Below are 21,541 nucleotides of genomic sequence, written 5' to 3' on the forward strand. Positions count from 1 at the left end.
GAAATAGGAAGGAATCTCTCCCAGAGTCTCCAGAGAGAGCACAGTCCTATACACACTTTGATTTCAGATTTCTGGCCTCCACAATTGTGAAAAGAATACATTTCTGCTGTTTTAAGATACCACCAAGTTTATGGCAATTTGTTACGATAGCCTCAGGAAATGGATACACCTAGGTATAAAATGATGAACAAGATCCTTGAATCCATGAAGTTTAGTCTCTCAATAAAAAAAAAAGTCAGTGGCACTAGAATAAGTAACTCTAAAATAATTTTCATAGCATTAAAATGTCTCAGAAGACAGTTTCCACATGATATATTCTTTTGCCATATCTTGTGGATGTATATGTAAGCCACTGTTAATCGTATATTCCCAGATGCTAAGCTTGAGAAGTAAGGTATGTCAGGAAAGTTGAATGCCAGACTTCTTGCAGCTGCAATGTTGATCGGACCTACTATAAGTTTTCCTTGAAGTAGTTAACACAGAATATATGGCCTGCAATTCATTTATATTTCATATATAATTAGTAACTAGCAAGTAAAAACAAATCAGGTACTTGATAAAAATGAAAAATTATATTTTTGCAGCAGTAAAGAATTTATACTCAAAAGAAGAACAGTTTTATGAATTTGTAGTCAAGGATGTGAAATTGCAAAGACAACAGAATTGAGCAGAGTTAATTTGGTGATGGTAACAAATTCACACATTACCAAGATCACCCACTTCCATGTGGGACATGCAACGCCCTGATAAATGTTGCTCTTGGCAAAGCATCATACAAAAAATGACTCTAAAGATCTTTCTTCTCTTGTTGTCATTCGTTATTACTCCTCTGAGGAATGAGTGGCTGTGAAAGCAGCACCAGTACAGATAACAGACTCCATTTCCCTACTTGACCTATTTAAAACCATATGTGGGTAAATGCTTTCAAATCTTGCCATTTCCTTTACAAATTGGCACACAGGTATGGCATACGGCTGTGGTCATTACCAGATTGTTACCTTTTTTCCAGAATGGACAGGCAATATGCTCTTAGAGGTTATGGCACTGGACATGCCCCCACAAAAAACATGGCTGAATTTCTGTGAAGCAGCACGAGTCTGTGCTTGACAAAATTAAGGAAGCAGGGGAATTTGGAAGTCTTCATTATCAATCAAGAAATATGGGCTAGGGCGTCGGTCGGGATTGGTACCGCCTGCGGGGAGCGCGCTGGGCTGCGACTGCTGCTCGGTCGTGGAAGCTTACGCGCTCCGCGCATCCCTCTTCTGTCCGGCCGAGAGGACCTGATGCAAGGCACTGCATTTGCAACGGCATATGAGTAACATCTTGTAACCTGTCTCAAGATCTAACATCCCATGGATCCGTCGAAGTGACTAGCTTGCCTTGAGGTACATCTCCTTGAACCAGGGTCCAAATGCAGCAAACATTCTGGTGATGGATGTGGAAAATTCTGCAAAAGAAGGTGATCTTGGAACAATATTCTTCTTCAGGGAAGGAGCTGCTGTGTTATGGAATGTGAAAGACCAAACTATGAAGCATGTGATGCAAGTTCTAGAAAAACGTGAAATTCAGCCCTATGAAATTGCATTGGTTCACAGGGAAAATGAAGAGCTTAACTACACAAAAACAGAGGGGCAGTCAAAACTTCACAGAGGGGAAATCTGGTTAAATTCAGAGCTGGATTAGATGACGCCATTCTGGAGAAATTTGCTTTCTCAAATGCCCTTTGCCTCTCAGTGAAACTTGCTATCTGGGAAGCATCACTGGTTAAATTTGTTGAATCTATTCAGTCGATTCCAGAGGCTTTAAAAGCTGGGAAGAAAGTGAAACTATCTCATGAAGAAGTTATGCAGAAAATGGCTGAACTCTTTGCCCTAAGACACCGTATAAACTTGAGTTCAGACTTCTTGATCACCCCTGATTTCTACTGGGACAGAGAAAATCTGGAAGAACTTCATGATAAAACTTGTCAGTTCCTCAGCATTACTCGTAGAGTCAAGGTACTGTTTGAACTGGGACGAGTATTTTTTCTGATTAAGTGATGACCAAAGGAAAAGTATTGTTGCAAGAGATACTCGAGTTCTACAATCAAACATTAAGTGTTCATCTGCTGAGATATCTTTTAACAGGTATCTTTTCTTAAATCAAGGGATTGTTACAATGATCTTTTTCAGTTTCTAGTATTGCTGCTTGAATTAAAAACTATGAAGAACCCAGTGGGGGGAAAAAAAATATGTATTAACCATCAACTATGTGACCAGCACTGCTCTAGGTACAACGGACACAGTAGTAGATACAAGAAACAATTATTAACTTTATAAAAGCTTACATAGAAGCTTAGTGAATTACAAGAGAAAATAAATAAAATATGGGAAAGGGATGGGGGGGGTACCAGAAGTGCAAGTGATTTGTGATTGTATGTAAAGTGATTGGATAGGCTTCATGGGGAAGGAAACTTTGAGAAGAAGAAAAGAAAAAAAGTTAAAAATGTGAGGGAGTAAAAAAAAAAATGTGAGGGAGTAAAACCCATAGATATCAGCAGAAAAAACACAACAAGAAGAGGGAACAGAAAGTGCAAAGGCCCTGAGGTCTAGGCATGTCTGGTATGTTTGAAGAACAGAAGAGAGGCAGTATTGATGGAGGCAAATAAAGGACAGCAGGATAGTAAGAGAGAACTTTAGAGAATCAACAGGATCTCTATTTGGAGGCAGGGGACAACCAGAGGAAGGGTCTTATAAAAGTATTTGGAAGGACTCTGATATTACTCTCAGTGACAGAGCCAGTCACTGGAGGGACTGAACAGAAAAGAGACACGATTTAACTTATATTTTAAAACGATCACTGTGGTAGTCATGATGACTGAATGGAATTAAGGACAGAGAAGGGAGGTCTTTTAGAAAACTACTGGATTAAGGCAGTATTATGCAGTATTAATGCAGAAGAATAATGGTAGCCTGAGCCAGGCTGTCTTTACTGACCATATAAATCTGAGGTAAGCATAGGTATACTGGGCTACAGTGGGTGAGTGCATGTATGTCAAGGGAGATTCAGTCAGAGCTAGCATGATCACGTAACCTAATCAACCAGACAGTACCTATTAAGATCTATTTTATGGGTGTAATAACAAAGTGCCCTATTCTGCTCTCAAAAGTACCCTGGATTAGACAAAGATGCCACAAAAAAGGAAAACTTCAGGCCAATATCACTGATGAACAGAGATGCAGAAATTCTTAACAAAATTCTAGCAAACAGAATCCAACAACATATTAAAAAGATCGTACATCATGACCAAGTGGGCTTTATCCAAGGGATGCAAAAATTCTTCAATATTCGCAAATCAATCAATGTGAGACACCACATTAACAAATTGAAAGATAAAAACCACATGATTAGCTCAACAGACACAGAGAAAGCCTCTGACAAAATTCAACATCCATTTATGAGCAAAACTCTTCAGAAAGAAGACATAGAAGGAACATAACTCAACATAATAAAAGCCACATATGATAAACCCAGAGCAAACATTATCCTCAAAGGCAAAAAATTGAAAGCATTTCCCCTAAAGTCAGGAACAAGATAAGGTTTCCACTCTCACCATTACTATTCAACATACTTTTGGAAGTTTTAGCCACAACAATCAGAAAAGAAAAAGGAATAAAAGGAATCCAGATTTGAAATGAAGATGTAAAACTCTCACTGTTACAGATTACATGATCCTCTACATGGAAAACCCTACAGACACCACCAGAAAGTTACTAGAGCTAATCAATGAATATAGTAAAGTTGGAAGATATAAAATTGATACACAGAAATCCCTTTTGTTCCTATACACTAACAATGAGAAAACAGAAAGAGAAATTAAGGAAACAATCCCATTCACCATTGTGATGAAAAAAATAAAATATATGACTTAGGAATAAATTTACCTAAAGGAACAAAAAACCTACATATATAGAAAACTATAAAAACACTCATGAAAGATATCAAAGATGACACAAATAGATGGAGAAATACACCATGTTCATGGATTGGAAGTATCAATATAGTGAAAATGAGTATACTACCGAAAGCAATCTTAGATTCAATGCAATCCCTATCAAGTTGCCAATGGTATTTTTGAGAGAACTAGAACAAATAATTTCACAATTTGTATGGGAACACAGAAAAACCTCGATTAGCCAAAGCAATCTTGAGACAGAAGAATAAAACTGGAGGAATCGACCTGCCTGACTTCAGACTATATTACAAACCTACAGTCACCAAGACAGTATGGTACTGGCACAAAGACAGATATATAGAACAATGGAACAAAATAGAAAGCCCAGAGTTAAATCCATGCACCTATAGACACCCTATCTTTGACAAAGGAGGCAAGAATATACAATGGAGAAAGGACAATCTCTTTAACAAGTGGTGCTGGGAGAACTAGTGAACCACCTGTAAAAGAATGAAACTAGAATATTTTCTAATGCCATACACAAAAATAAACTCAAAAAGGATTAAAGATCTAAATGTAAAGTCAGAAACTATAAAACTTCTAGAGGAAAACATAGGCAGAACACTCTCTGACATAAATCACAGCAGGATCATCCAATAGCCACCTTCCAGAGTAAAGGATATAAAAGCAAAAGGAAACAAATGGAACCTGTTTAAACTTAAAATCTTTTGCACAACAAAGGAAACTGTAAACAAGGTGAAAAGACAGCTTTCAGAATGGGAGAAAATAATAGCGAAAAAAGCAACTGACAAAGAATTAATCTAAAAAATATACAAGCAGCTCATGCAGCTCAATACCAAAAAAATAAATGACCCAATGAAAAAATGGGCCAAAGAACGAAACAGACATTTCTCCAAAGGAGACAAACAGATGGCTAACAAACACATGAAAAGATGCTCAACATCACTCATTGTCAGAGAAATGCAAATCAAAACCACAGTGGATTGCTATTTCATGCCAGTCAGAATGGCTGCTCTCAAAAAGTCTACAAACAATAAATGCTGGAGAGGGTGCAGAGAAAAGGGAACCCTCTCACACTGTTGGTGGGAATGCAAACTAGTACAGCCACTATGGAGAATAGGGTGGATATTCCTTTAAAAACTGGAAATAGAACTGCCATACAACCCAGCAATCCCACTACTGGGCATACACACCGAGGAAACCATAACTGAAAGAGACAACGTGTACCCCAATGTTCATTGCAGCACTGTTTACAATAACCAGGACATGGAAGCAACCTAGACGTCCTTTGGCAGTCAAATGGGTAAGTTGTGGTACATGTACACAACGAAATATTACTCAGCTACTAAAAATAACACATTTGAGTCAGTCCTAATGAGGTGGATGAAACTGGAGTCTATTATACAGAGTAAAGTAAGTCAGAAAGAAAAACACCAATACAGTATATTAATGCATATATATGGAATTTAGAAAGATGGTAATGATAACTCTATATGGGAGACAGCAAAAGAGACACAGATAAAAAGAACAGACTTTTGGACTCTGTGGGAGAAGGCAAAGGTGGAATGATTTGAGAGAATAGCATTAAAACATGTATGTTTCCATATGTGAAATAGATGACCAGTCCAAGTTCAATGTATGAAACAAGGCACTCAAAGACAGTGCAGTGGGACAACCCAGAGGGATGGAGTGGGGAGAGAGTTAGGAGGGGGTTCAGGATGGGGGGATACATGTATACACGTGGTTAATTCATGTCAATGTATGTCCAAAACTACCAATATATTGTAAAGTAACTAGCCTCCAATTAAAATAATTTTTTTAAAAGTACTGTGAATTGGATGGTTTTACATATATATATAGTCATCATATATATTATATATATATTATATATATATATAGAGGGTCAGCTTAGTTATAGCCATAGGCATGTGGAAGTAAAATTTGCTGAAATCTAGGATTTGGCCTTAGATATATTATCATGGTGAGATGGAAATGATATATCTTGATTTGCTTCAATATCAAGCATATATTATATGAAATAAGCTTGAGTTTTTCATTGGAATAAGTTGTTTATATTCACTTTTTAAAACATGAAAAATAATAAGAAACTGCCACAAACCAATCTCCAAAATAAAAACTGATAAATATTATATACATAAAACTGGATTTATTGCATATATACTTCTTTTAAAATACTATGTCTAAAAAAATGAGATATCCATGTAAATCCTATAATTATATAGCAGTAGCTAACATTTATTGAATGGTTAGTTTGTAACAGGGAATATTTTAAGCATTAACCATATTAATTCATATAATCCTCATAACCACTTGATTCAGCAGGTAATATTATTGTCATATGTCACAAGGAAACTGAAGCAATGAGTGATTTACCAAACTTGCTAGAGTTAATACACATTTCAAGTAGTAGAGCTAGGATTCAAATCCATACAGTTATGGTACAGACCCTGTGTTCTTAATAGCTATGCTATTTTGGCTCTCAAGTATCACAAGATAAAAGAAGCAATCAGTATCATTCTCATCCAATGAAAATCAGTTTGGGTTTATCCTCCACACTACAATGTCTTGCATTATAATCACATAAGGAATTACATTTTTTTTTCTTTTTCTTTTTGGTTGGAGGCTAATTACTTCACAACAGTGCAGTGGGCTTTGTCATATATTTACATGAATCAGCCATGGAGTTACATGTATTCCCCATCCCAATCCCCCCTCCCCCCTCCCTCTCCACCCGACTCCTCTGGGTCCTCCCAGTGCACCAGGCCCGAGCACTTGACTCATGCATCCCACCTGGGCTGGTGGTCTGTTTCACCATAGGTAATACACATGCTGTTCTCTCAAAATATCCCACCCTCACCTTCTCCCACAGAGTTCAAAAGTCTGTTCTGTACTTCTGTGTCTCTTTTTCTGTTTAGCATATAGGGTTATCATTACCATCTTTCTAAATTCCATATATATGTGTTAGTATGCTGCAATGTTCTTTATCTTTCTGGCTTACTTCACTCTGTATAATGGGCTCCAGTTTCATCCATCTCATTAGAACTGATTCAAATGAATTATTTTCAACGGCTGAGTAATATTCCATGGTGTATATGTACCACAGCTTCCTTATCCATTCATCTGCTGATGGGCATCTAGGTTGCTTCCATGTCCTGGCTATTATAAACAGTGCTGCGATGAACATTGGGGTGCACGTGTCTCTTTCAGATCTGGATTCCTCAGTGTGTATGCCCAGAAGTGGTATTGCTGGGTCATATGGCAGTTCTAGTTCCAGTTTTGTAAGAAATCTCCACACTGTTCTCCATAGTGGGTATACTAGTTTGCATTCCCACCAACAGTGTAAGAGGGTTCCCTTTTCTCCACACCCTCTCCAGCATTTATTGCTTGTAGACTTTTGGATAGCAGCCATCCTGACTGGCGTGTAATGGTACCTCATTGTGGTTTTGATTTGCATTTCTCTGATAATGAGTGATGTTGAGCATCTTTTCATGTGTTTGTTAGCCATCTGTATGTCTTCTTTGGAGAAATGTCTGTTTAGTTCTTTGGCCCGTTTTTTGATTGGGTCATTTATTTTTCTGGAATTGAGCTTCAGGAGTTGCTTGTATATTTTTGAGATGAATCCTTTGTCTGTTTCCTCATTTGCTATTATTTTCTCCCAATCTGAGTGCTGTGTTTTCACCTTACTTATAGTTTCCTTTGTTGTGCAAAAGCTTTTAAGTTTCATTAGGTCCCATTTGATTATTTTTGCTTTTATTTCCAATATTCTGGGAGGTGGGTCATAGAGGATCTTGCTGTACTTTATGTCAGAGAGTGTTTTGCCTATGTTCTCCTCTAGGAGTTTTATAGTTTCTGGTCTTACATTTAGATCTTTAATCCATTTTGAGTTTATTTTTGTGTATGGTGTTAGAAAGTGTTCTAGTTTCATTCTTTTACAAGTGGTTGACCAGTTTTCCCAGCACCACTTGTTAAAGAGGTTGTCTTTTTTCCATTGTATATCCTTGCCTCCTTTGTCGAAGATAAGGTGTCCATAGGTTCGTGGATTTATCTCTGGGCTTTCTATTCTGTTCCATTGATCTATATTTCTGTCTTTGTGCCAGTACCATACAGTCTTGATGACTGTGGCTTTTTAGTAGAGCCTGAAGTCAAGCAGGTTGATTCCTCTAGTTCCATTCTTCTTTCTCAAGATTACTTTGGCTATTTGAGGCTTTTTGTATTTCCATACAAATTGTGAAATTATTTGTTCTAGTTCTGTGAAAAATACCGTTGGTAGCTTGATATGGACTGCATTGAATCTATAGATTGCTTTGGGTAGAATAGCCATTTTGACAATATTGATTCTTCCAATCCATGAACACAGTATGTTTCTCCATCTGTTTGTGTCCTCTTTGATTTCTTTCATCAGTGTTTTATAGTTTTCTATATCTAGGTCTTTTGTTTCTTTAGGTAGATATACTCCTAAGTATTTTATTCTTTTTGTTGCAATGGTGAATGGTATTGTTTCCTTAATTTCTCTTTCTGTTTTTTCATTGTTAGTATATAGGAATGCAAGGGATTTCCGTGTGTTAATTTTATATCCTGCAACTTTACTATATTCATTGATTAGCTCTAGTAATTTTCTGGAAGAATCTTTAGGATTTTTATGTAGAGGATCATGTCATCTGCAAACAGCGAGAGTTTCACTTCTTCTTTTCCTATCTGGATTCCTTTTACTCCTTTTTCTGCTCTAATAAGCAATTACATTTTGAACCTCTTGAAAAGATGCTGGATTTTCAGTTTATTTATTTAAAAAAGCAAACAATCCCCCCTCCAGTGGCAACCACTCCAATCTCTCATGACTTTGTTTGTAATATTACAAACATATAACAAATAAACCTTTTTTAGGTTTATAATGCCTTACATGAATATATCATTTCATGTCCATTGTTCTTCAACATTTTTACCACAGAACAATATGTCATGTAGTTCCTTCTACTTTAATAGAAACAGATCTAATTTTTTTCCCTTTAAAATTTAGAATGATTACACCATAATTTAGTCATCCATTCCCTTACAAAAGGAAAATGTTTATAATTCATTTTCATTAAAACAATGATGCAGTATGCAGCTTTCCTACCTTTTAGATAGGGCAGATATCTAATAGTAAAAATAATACTGGATCCACAAACCACAGAATGAGAGAAAATATTTTCAAATGAAGATACTGACAAGTGATTAATCTTGAAAATATACAAAAAGCTCATGAAGGTCAATTAAAAAAATAATAATCAAAAATGTTAGGAAGATCTAAATGGATATTTTGCCAAGGAAGACATAGAGCTGGCCAAAAAGCACATGAAAAGATTCTCAACACCACTAAGTAGTAGAGAAATGCAGACCAAAAATATTACAAAGTATCACCTCACACTGGTCAGAAAGGCCATCATCAAGAAAGTCTAGAAATAAGAAATGCTGGAGAAGGTAGAGTGAAAAGCGAAGCCTCCAGCTGTTCTGGTGGGAATGTAATTTGGCACAGTTACTATGAGAACAGTTTGGAGGTTCCCTAAAAAAAATTAAATATACCCTTGTAGCTCAGCTGGTAAAGAATCCGCCTGCAATGCAGGAGACCTGAGTTTGATCACTGGGTTGGGAAGATTCCCTGGAGAATGGAAAGGTTACCCACTCCAGTATTCTGCCCTGGAGAATTCCATGGACTGTATAGTCCATGAGGTAGAAAAGAGTCAGACATGACTGATCGACTTTCACTTTCAATTAAAAAAGTAAATATAAGAACTACTGAAATTATTTGTTCTAGTTCTGTGAAAAATACCGTTGGTAACTTGATAGGGATTGCATTGAATCTATAGATTGCTTTGGGTAGAATAGCCATTTTGACAATATTGATTCTTCCAATCCATGAACATGGTATGTTTCTCAATCTGTTTGTGTCCTCTTTGATTTCTTTCATCAGTGTTTTATAGTTTTCTATGTATAGGTCTTTTGTTTCTTTAGGTAGATATACTCCTAAGTATTTTATTCTTTTTGTTGCAATGGTGAATGGTATTGTTTCCTTAATTTCTCTTTCTGTTTTTTCATTGTTAGTATATAGGAATGCAAGGGATTTCTGTGTGCTAATTTTATACCCTGCAACTTTACTATATTCATTGATTAGCTCTAGTAATTTTCTGGAAGAGTCTTTAGGGTTTTCTATGTAGAGGATCATGTCATCTGCAAACAGCGAGAGTTTCACTTCTTCTTTTCCTATCTGGATTCCTTTTACGTCTTTCTCTGCTCTGATTGCTGTGGCCAAAACTTCCAACACTATGTTGAATAGTAGTGGTGAAAGTGGGCATCCTTGTCTTGTTCCTGATTTCAGAGGAAATGCTTTAAATTTTTCACCATTGAGGGTGATGCTTGCTGTGGGTTTGTCATATATAGCTTTTATTATGTTGAGGTATGTTCCTTCTATTCCTGCTTTCTGGAGAGTTTTAATCATAAATGAGTGTTGAATTTTGTCAAAGGCTTTCTCTGCATCTATTGAGATAACCACAAACCTATGGATACCTTATCTTTGACAAAGTGGGCAAGGATATACAATGGAAAAAAGACAAACTCTTTAACAAGTGGTGCTGGGAAAACTGGTCAACCACTTGTAAAAAATGAAACTAGAACACTTTCTAACACCATACACAAAAATAAACTCAAAATGGATTAAAGATCTAAATGTAAGACCAGAAACTATAAAACTCCTAGAGGAGAACATAGGCAAAACACTCTCCGACATAAATCACAGCAAGATCTTCTATGACCCACCTCCCAGAATATTGGAAATAAAAGCAAAAATAAACAAATGGGACCTAATGAAAATGAAAAGCTTTTCCACAACAAAGGAAACTATAAGAAAGGTGAAAACACAGCCCTCAGACTGGGAGAAAATAATAGCAAATGAGGAAACAGACAAAGGATTCATCTCAAAAATATACAAGCAACTCCTGAAGCTCAATTCCAGAAAAATAAATGACCCAATCAAAAAATGGGCCAAAGAACTAAACAGACATTTCTCCAAAGAAGACATACAGATGGTTAACAAACACATGAAAAGATGCTCAACATCACTCATTATCAGAGAAATGCAAATCAAAACCACAATGAGGTACCATTACACGCCAGTCAGGATGGCTGCTATCCAAAAGTCTACAAGCAATAAATGCTGGAGAGGGTGTGGAGAAAAGGGAACCCTCTTACACTGTTGGTGGGAATGCAAACTAGTACAGCCACTATGGAAAACAGTGTGGAGATTTCTTACAAAACTGGAACTAGAACTGCCATATGACCCAGCAATACCACTTCTGGGCATACACACTGAGGAATCCAGATCTGAAAGAGACACGTGCACCCCAATGTTCATCGCAGCACTGTTTATAATAGCCAGGACATGGAAGCAACCTAGATGCCCATCAGCAGATGAATGGATAAGGAAGCTGTGGTACATATACACCATGGAATATTACTCAGCCATTAAAAAGAATTCATTTGAATCAGTTCTAATGAGATGGATGAAACTGGAGCCCATTATACAGAGTGAAGTAAGCCAGAAAGATAAAGAACATTACAGTATACTAACACATATATATGGAATTTAGAAAGATGGTAACGATGGCCCTATATGCAGGGCAGAAGAAGAGACGCAGAAGTACAGAACAGACTTTTGAACTCTGTGGGAGAAGGTGATGGTGGGATGTTTCAAGAGAACAGCATGTATATTATCTGTGGTGAAACAGACCACCAGCCCAGGTGGGATGCATGAGTTGAGTGCTCAGGCCTGGTGGGCTGGGAAGACCCAGAGGAATCGGGTGGAGAGGGAGGTGGGATGGGGGACCGGGATGGGGAATACGTGTAGCTCTATGGCTGATTCATATCAATGTATGACAAAACCCACTGAAAAATAAAAAATTAAAAAAAAAAAAAAAAAGAACTACTGAATGTTCCAGCAATTCCATTCCTGGGCATATATCTGGAGAAAACCATAATTTGAATAAACATGCACGCCAATGTTCATTGTGGCACTATTCACAATAGTCAAGGCATGGAAGCAACCTAAATATCTGCAGAGGAATGGATAAAGAAGATGTAGTACATATGTTCAATGGAATATTACTCAGCCATAAAAAGGAATAAAATACTGTCATTTGCAGTGACATGGATGGACCTGGAGACTGTCATAATGAATGAAATAAGCCATAAAGAGAAAGACAAATCATATGATGTCTCTTATATGTGGAATCTAAGCAAAAAAGTACTAATGAAATTATTTACAGACAGAAATAGAGTCACACATAGAAAAAAAACTTGAGGTTACTAGGGAAGAAAGGAGTGGGGGAGGGATAAATAAGCAGATTGAGACTGCCATATACAAACTACTATATATAAAATAGATAACTAATAGGACCTATTATATATTTTATTTTATCTTATTAATATATATTATATAAAATATATATTAAATAAAATAGATTAATAATAAGATCTACTATATAGCACAAGGAACTCAATACTCTGTAATGACCTATATGGGAAAAGAATCTAAAATAGATTGGATATATGTATAATGTGTAACTGACTTAATTTACTGTACTACTGAAACTTACATAACATTGTAAATAACTATACTCCAATAGAATTTTAAGTTTTATACTAATGTGCCAAAAATTACTTTACTACACTCCCAGTAGTCTGCTTGATAATGCCCATTTCCTCAGAACTTCTTAAACTTTATATCAGTTTGCTTTTCTGTTTATTTTTATTAGTTGGAGGCTAATTACTTTACAATATTGTAGTTGTTTTTGCCATACATTGACATGAATCAGCCATGGATTTACATGTATTCCCCATCCCAATCCCCCTTCCCACCTCCCTCCCCACCCCATCCCTCTGGGTCTTCCCAGTGCACCAGCCCGGAGCACTTGTCTTATGCAAATACAAAAAACCTCGAATAGCCAAAGTAATCTTGAGAAAGAAGAATGGAACTGGATATATCCGTTTTTAATATTAATTTTTTCGAATCTCAAGGGTGAAAATTTAATTTGCAGTTATGCAAAGTTCAGGTATTTTTCAGCTGGCTATGGTGTTTCTAATACTTACTGTATGTTGACCAGTATATCACGTTTACATATGCCAGTCTATAAATCCTGAATGCATACTATCATTCATGTGATAATTATTAGTGGGTAAGAAAGAGGAGGATTACTTAGGAGAAAGAGACAGTAAATAGAAGGCTATTTGTATAATCCAGGACAAAAATGTTTGGAAAAAGGGAATGGTAATGGAGAAAAGGTAACAAATCAAAAGGGATATAAGGAGGCATAGTGCAGAAAAGTTCTTGAAGAATTGTTGATCTGGCTACAGGATATACCATGGAAAATGATAGCTATCCAAATTTAGAGTGACCCAAGGAAACATGACTAAGCTGTCACCATAATTTACAAGATAGTGTCTGCCAATGTTGCATTTAGCTGGCAAACATATCTTCATTTTCCTTCAATGGTAATAATTCAAAAGTAAGAAACTAAATTGCAATCTCATCACAATATTTTAAAATGTTATCTTGCTAAAGTGATAAAGAAGGAACAATTCAGAAGAATTAATGATGATTCTATATAAGTAATAATATTTGAATAGTATTTAAATTCAATTCAGTGCCAGTGACAAGCCTTGATTGTATCTCTTTTATTCTTTAATAAAACTTTATTACACAAAATTTCTGATTGTTCAGAACTTTTGTGTAATAAAGTTTTATTAAAGTATAAAAGAGATAGAGAAAGCCTCTGACATAGATATCGGAAGGGGGCAGAAAAAGTGCCCTGCTGTACTTTTATAGTTTATAGTAAGGAGTTGCTATATATGTAAGTGAGTTGCAAATTAGAGAAAGGACATGCCTCAAAATTGAGAGAGTTACACCAGACCCCTCACCCACAAAATTCATTTTGAGATAGCATTGACACAAGGTCATCCTGGGCCATAAAACAATTGACATGAATCTTGAAGAAAGGCAGACTTCCAAGCAAATACATAGTTTCATTTACAGCTTAACAGAACATTTCCCTGAGTAAAACATACTGGTTTGTTGAGCCAAGAAAGGCAGATTCTAAGGCAAATACTTAGTTCATTAGCATAGCTTAAGAAAACTATTTCCATAAGAAAAACCGCATTGGTTAGCTCAAGGTTTGAGAAAAGTTAAGTTCAGGTGGAACCAGGTGCCATGGCAACACAAAATTTTAAAAGAAACCTTCTTTTAATTTTGTATAGAGAAGGGAAAAAAAAGTCTGACACTTGTAGTTTGTTTCCTCCTGCTGCTTAAGGAAGAGGAAGAAAAAGTCTGACACTTGCAGTCTATTTCCTCTGTTTGGGGACCCCTAGTCTTCCTGCTTGTTACCCTCTCATTCCCCCCTTTTCTTTCAGGAATATTATATTGTCACCCTGCTTATTTAACTTATATGTAGAGTACATCATGCTAAATGCTGGGCTGGATGAAGCACAAGCTGGAATCAAGATTGCGGGGAGAAATATCAATAACCTCAGATACGCAGATGATACCACCCTTATGGCAGCAAGTGAAGAGGAACTAAAGAGGCTCTTGATGAAAGTGAAAGAGGAGCGTGAAAAAGTTGGCTTAAAACTCAACATTCAAAAAACTAAGATCATGGCATCCAGTCCCATCACTTGATGGCAAACAGATGGGGAAATAATGAAAACAGTGAAAGGCTTTATTTTCTTGGGCCCCAAAATCACTGCAGATGGCGACTGTAGCCGTGAAATTAAAAGACACTTGCTCCTTTGAAGAAAAGCTATGACCAACATAGACAGCATAGTAAAAAGCAGAGATGTTACTTTGTAAACAAAGGTCCATCTAGTCAAAGCTATGGTTTTTCCAGTGGTCATGTATGGATGTAAGAGTTGGATTATAAAGAAAACTGAGCACCAAAGAATTGATGCTTTTGAACTGTGGTGTTGGAGAAGACTGTTGAGAGTCCCTTGGACTGCAAGGATATACAACCAGGAAATCAGCCCTGAATAGTCATTGGAAGGACTCATGCTGAAGCTGAAACTCCAATACTTTGGCCACCTGATGCAAAGAACTGACTCACTGGAAAAGAACCCCCTGATGCTGGGAAAGATTGAAGGTAGGATGAGATGGGGACGACAGAGGATGAGATGGTTGGATGACATTACCGACTCGATGGACATGAGTTTGGGCCACCTCTGGGAGTTGGTGATAGACAGGGAAGCCTGGTATGCTGCAGTCCATGGGATCGCAAAGAGTCAGACACGACTGAGTGACTGAAATGAAATGAACTGATGCTGCCTAGGGAGGGGGCATTGTTCTCTTCCATAACTGCTTCTGAGCTGATGAGGGGCATCATCCCTAAACTGATGAGGGAACATTCTCCTAACTCTCATATTGAGGATCTCTGATCCAGGGTCCCCAAGTAATAGTTGGAAGAAGCTGTTCGCTCCCTGCATCTATAACTGAGGCTAGAAACAAATCCAGTTACACAGTTATAGTAGCAGGGAGCAAACAGCAAAAACATAACAATCAGAATTATTGCAATTAGGATAGTTTTCCACCAAGAGGAATTAGTTAATGCTTCCCAAAATGGGGCAATTGAGATTTCAGGAATATCCATAGCCTGAGTCATCTTGTTCATGTGTTTTGTAAACTGAGTAATATTAGTGCTCATATCTGGTATATATGTACAGCACTGGGTATGAATAATGGTACAAGTTCCTCTTTGTGTAGCTGTTAGAATATCTAAGATCAATCTGCTTTGTAAAACCACCTTTCTAATCTGTGTTTGTTCAGCATTAAGAGCTGAAATAGCTTTTTGAGAATCTTGTAAAGCCTATTGAGTAAAGTTAGCCAGAGCATCAACTTTTAGCATAATGTCTGTAGTTCCTAGAGAGAGAACAAATATTGCAGCCAAATAATCATACCAGTTTAATACAGACTTGGTTCAGCGAGTTCCAAAATGTTACAATTTACCAGGTTTCTCCGGAAGCTCTGAAAATGTGAAGCCATGAGTAAAAGTTAAACCTAGGGTGCATCTCCCTAACCAGCCAGGGGGAAGCCATGCCCATAGGTAAGATGCTAATTCTAATATATTCTCAAAAAATGAAGATGGACAGCCATTTATGTAGGTATGTATATAGATTTAGATATGATAGGTAAATGGAGTAGCAAGTAATTACATAGAAATGTTCATTATAGTGATGAGGTTGAAGAAAGAAACAGAATTAGAAGTTCTGAATATCCTATCTCAAATATGGGGCATCACATTAAACTAGTTTATTTTTTGACTCATAAGTTAAAGAGTGATTTTGAACAACACAAAAACATGACCCTCTAAGTCATTGGAAAACACAAAAATGAAGTCTCTGTACTAAAAGTTAGAAAAGCACGGATTTTTTAAAGAAAGCATATAAGACAAATGGGCAGAATAAAATCAATATCAATTATTAAAACAAATGCGAGTTTAACTCCTACACTGAGATTGAATAGACAGATAGGTAGGGGTGTGTGTGTGTGTGTGTGTGTGTGTGTGTGTGTGTGTGTGTGTGTGTGTGTTTTACTGAATTGAAAAGAAAACCTTTGAAAAAGTTAAATAAAAAGTGTTACACAAATGAAAACAAAAGGAAAACAGGGGTAGCAAAATACCACTTGCAGTAAAATTCAAAACATTATTTTAAATTTAATTAAATTAAGTAATATTAAAAAACATAAAGCATTAAGTGGGACCAAAAGTTCATTTTATATTGATAAAGTGTAAGATTTTTTAGTGTAGTAAATGTTTTATTTAACCACTAAATAAGGGAAAATATAACTAACTGGTTTATTGAATATAACTAAATCAGGAAAATAAAACTAACTGGTTTATTGAACCCACCAAACTTTGAGAGCTATGATTAACAAATGTTTTTTTCTGTTTTGTTTTTCCAGTCACTGCCTTCAGTCATGCCCTGTTGACCCTGTCTTCTCAATCCATTTAATGACATTTCAGTAGTCTCTTCAGTTGGTCATTTTTAGTGATCATTAAGCAGCATATATTCCAATTAAAAACTCTAAACTCATTTCCTCCTTTCCCTCCCAGTCTTGACGATCACACCAAAGGACCTGCAGAGGAGAGAGGTATGGATTTCTTTTCTTTTAACCCTCCTTCCCTCTCTTCTGGTTCTAGATTTTCTGGGATGTAAAACCTGAAAAAAGGAAACAGAAGAAATAGCAGGGGTTCTTTCACTTAATTGGCTGCCAAAGTGATATTTTTCTTCTCCCATTGCTTCCCTAGTACACACTGTCTGACAATTAACATTTTCTGTTAGGTACTCACAAGAAAGAAAGTCAAGGTCTCTTGCAGGACACGTTATAAATTTTGTAGGGAGTCCTATAGAAGGTCCTTCCTAACATGCAATTTTTTTAACAGTTGGATTTGCTCTCTTCTAGTTTGAACCCCAGATATAACCCCTCACAGTATATTTGCACAGACTTGCTGCTGTGGTCCTGTGATCTATCTGGTGGTCAGCCCTTTTGAACTATGGATCGAGGTCAACTAATTTCATCAATGTCCACTTGATCCCAGGAAATCCATTTCCTTGCCATGTCAAACACAGGGAATTCAAAGTAAATCGGAATGTGATATCAATATACTTCACATATAGGCACACATTTTCTTGGAAAACTAGCTTCAGTTAACTAGGGATGGGAGAAGTACTTCCACCTTTCCTTATGGAAAAGAAACGGAAAAGTTACAGCACACCTCAACAGGCCAATGGCTCACTAATCAAAAAAATCTGCCCACTGCACAAACAACTGTTTATATTAGGAGTGTCTGATCCTGACTTCTGTACCTTTATTTAAGAATGTGGAGTACTTGATATATTTTTGTCCTCAGCTTTGAAAGCTAACTCTCCAAGTTCAGGGAAATATGAAGTCCCATACAGTATTCTATTATATAGAATATAAAAGAAGAAAAAGAAATGTAGATGTAATGGTTATCCATAAAAAGAAAATAACTAGAAAATAATGATTCTTGTTTTCTCAATTTTCATTACTTGAATCAACAAAACTTAATTAGAATAATAAAGATCTAAATATCACAATTAATAATATTGATTTAAGAATAATCTATGGACTATTATAACTAAGAAACTAAGATTAAACTATACAACTGTGCCTACAAGTTTTTTAAATGATCTCTTATCAAGCCACAAAAAAAAAAGCTCAATAAATTCTGCAAAATATTCATTATACAGGTTCCAAAAACATCTCTAATGCAATGAGATGAAATTAACTAGGGGATAAAAATAACAACAAAACCTAAATCCACATGAAAACAATTATCCTTAATTTTATTTAGGCAAAAATAACAATCAGAACTTCACTCACAAACCAAACTGAAAATTAGATTTCAGTCTTGGCCCACAGAATTTATACTTAAAATTTTGGCCTCTGTGCTTAATAGTGACAGACACTATAAAGAACAAAAGTCAGTATACTATGGACTACAGGTAAATTCTAATCCACCATGCTTCTTTTTAATAAATTAAGTTTTATGGGAACATAAATCAAATTCATTCATTTTTACTTTTTTCATGGCTGCTTTGCTGCTAATGGCAGTTTAATAGCTATGACAGAGATCATTAGCCCAGAAAAGGCCAAAATATTCACTATCTAGCCCTTACAGAATAAATTTGTAAGCTCTGATAAAGAGAAGAAACAAAAAGATAAATTCACCTTGCTTATAGTTTCCTTTATTGTGCAAAAGGTTTTAAGTTTCATTAGGTCCCATTTGTTTATTTTTGCTTTTATTTCCAATATTCTGGGAGGTGGGTCATAGAGGATCCTGCTGTGATTTATGTTGGAGAGTGTTTTACCTATGTTCTCCTCTAGGAGTTATATAGTTTCTGGTCTTACATTTAGATCTTTAATCCATTTTGAGTTTATTTTTATGTATGGTGTTAGAAAGTGTTCTAGTTTCATTCTTTTACAAGTGGTTGACCAGTTTTCCCAGCATCACTTGTTAAAGGGGTTGTCTTTTTTCCATTGTATAGTGTGGCCTCCTTTGTCGAAGATAAGGTGTCCATAGGTTCGTGGATTTATCTCTGGGCTTTCTCTTCTGTTCCAGTGATCTATATTTCTGTCTTTGTGCTAGGACCTTACTGTCTTGACGACTGTGGCTTTGTAGTAGAGCCTGAAGTCAGGCAGGTTGATTCCTCCAGTTCCATTCTTCTTTCTCAAGATTACTTTGGCTATTCGAGGTTTTTTGTATTTCCATACAAATTGAGAAATTATTTGTTCTAGTTCTGTGAAAATACCGTTGGTAGCTTAATAGGGACTGCATTGAATCTATAGATTGCTTTGGGTAGAATAGCCATTTTGACAATATTGATTCTTCCAATCCATGAACACGGTATGTTTCTCCATCTGTTTGTGTCCTCTTTGATTTCTTTCATCAGTGTTTTATAGTTTTCTATATCTAGGTCTTTTGTTTCTTTAGGTAGATATACTCCTAAGTATTTTATTCTTTTTGTTGCAATGGTGAATGGTATTGTTTCCTTAATTTCTCTTTCTGTTTTCTCATTGTCAGTGTATAGGGATGCAAGGGATTTCTGTGTGTTAATTTTATATCCTGCAACTTTACTATATTTATTGATTAGCTCTAGTAATTTTCTGGAAACTATAAGCAAGGTGAAAAGACAGCCCTCAGATTGGGAGAAAATAATAGCAAACGAAACAACAGACAAAGCATTCATCTCAAAGATATACAAGCAACTCCTGAAGCTCAATTCCAGAAAAATAAATGACCCAATCAAAACGTGGGCCAAAGAACTAAACAGACATTTCTCCAAAGAAGACATACAGATGGCTAACAAACACATGAAAAGATGCTCAACATCACTCACTATCAGAGAAATGCAAATCAAAACCACAATGAGGTACCATTACACGCCAGTCAGGATGACTACTATCCAAAAGTCTACAAGCAATAAATGCTGGAGAGGGTGTGGAGAAAAGGGAACCCTCTTACACTGTTGGTGGGAATGCAAACTAGTACAGCCGCTATGGAGAACAGTGTGGAGATTTCTTACAAAACTGGAACTAGAACTGCCATATGAACCAGCAATCCCACTTCTGGGCATACACACCGAGGAAACCAGATCTGAAAGAGACACGTGCACCCCAATGTTCATCGCAGCACTGTTTATAATAGCCAGGACATGGAAGCAACCTAGATGCCCATCAGCATACGAATGGATAAGAAAGCTGTGGTACATATACACCATGGAATATTACTCAGCCATTAAAAAGAATACATTTGAATCAGTTCTAATGAGATGGATGAAACTGGAGCCCATTATACAGAGTGAAGTAAGCCAGAAAGATAAATAAAATTACAGCATATTGACACATATATATGGAATTTAGAAAGATGGCAATGATAACCCTATATGCAAAACAGAAAAAGAGACACAGAGGTACAGAACAGACTTTTGAACTCTGTGGGAGAAGGCGAGGGTGGGATGTTTCGAGAGAACAGCATTGAAACATGTATATTATCTAGGGTGAAACAGATCACCAGCCCAGGTGGGATGCATGAGACAAGTGCTCGGGCCTAGTGTACTGGGAAGACCCAGAGGGATTGGGTAGAGAGGGAGGTGGGAGGGGGGATCGGGATGGGGAATACATGTAACTCCATGGCTGATTCATGTCAATGTATGACAAGACCCAGTGTGGTATTGTAAAGTGATTAGCCTCCAACTAATAAAAATAAATGAAAAAAAGATAAATTCATGATCAAAACAAGATAAACACTTTCATGGACCATATAAACAAAAAATATGCATTAATTTGAAGGAGAAAACAATAGGAATTGTAGCATAAGATTCAATAAAAGCCAAAAGACAAGAGGTAAACAACTTTAAAATGCTATAAGAAAAAAAAAAAAATGCCTGTCACCTTAGATATATGTGCTGTGTTTAGTCACTCAGTTGTGTCCAACTCTTGCGACCCCAGGGACTATGGCCCACCAGGCTTCTCTGTCCCTGAGATTCTCCAGGCAAGAATTCTGGAGTGGATTGCCATTTCCTTCTCCAGAGGATTTTCCCAAGAATTGAACCTGTGTCTCCTGTATCTTCTGCATTGCAGGCAGATTCTTTACACGTTGAAAATATATCCTTTAAAAATGAAGGTGGGGCAGCCAGTTTGGAAAATACTCCGACAGTTCTTCAAAAAGAGAAATGGAAGAGTGTTCACACATACACAAAAAAAAAAAACCAAAAACAAAAACAAAACTTTTAAACCAGTGTTCTTAGAAGAACTATTCACAAAAGCCAAAGGTTTAAAATCCCAAATGGGGACATCCCTGGTGGTGTATTGACTAAGACTCTGTGCTTCCAATGCAGGGGACCTGCGTTCCACCCCTTGTTGGAGAACTAGATTCCACATGCTGCAACTGACAGTTTTCTTGCCACAACATGCTACAACTAAGTCCTGGTACAGCCAAATAATAAATCAATTTTAAAAATCTCATATGTCCA

At 36.6% G+C, this 21,541-nt stretch overlaps 1 pseudogene; it reads left to right on the forward strand.

The window, feature by feature from the left end:
- The first annotated feature begins 1,431 nt into the window (after positions 1-1,431).
- Positions 1,432-2,039, forward strand: LOC136154704 (required for meiotic nuclear division protein 1 homolog pseudogene; annotated as a pseudogene).
- The last annotated feature ends 19,502 nt before the right edge of the window (positions 2,040-21,541 follow it).

The sequence above is a fragment of the Muntiacus reevesi genome, chromosome X (assembly GCF_963930625.1).
Source record: "Muntiacus reevesi chromosome X, mMunRee1.1, whole genome shotgun sequence".
In the NCBI taxonomy this organism is placed as follows: domain Eukaryota; kingdom Metazoa; phylum Chordata; class Mammalia; order Artiodactyla; family Cervidae; genus Muntiacus; species Muntiacus reevesi.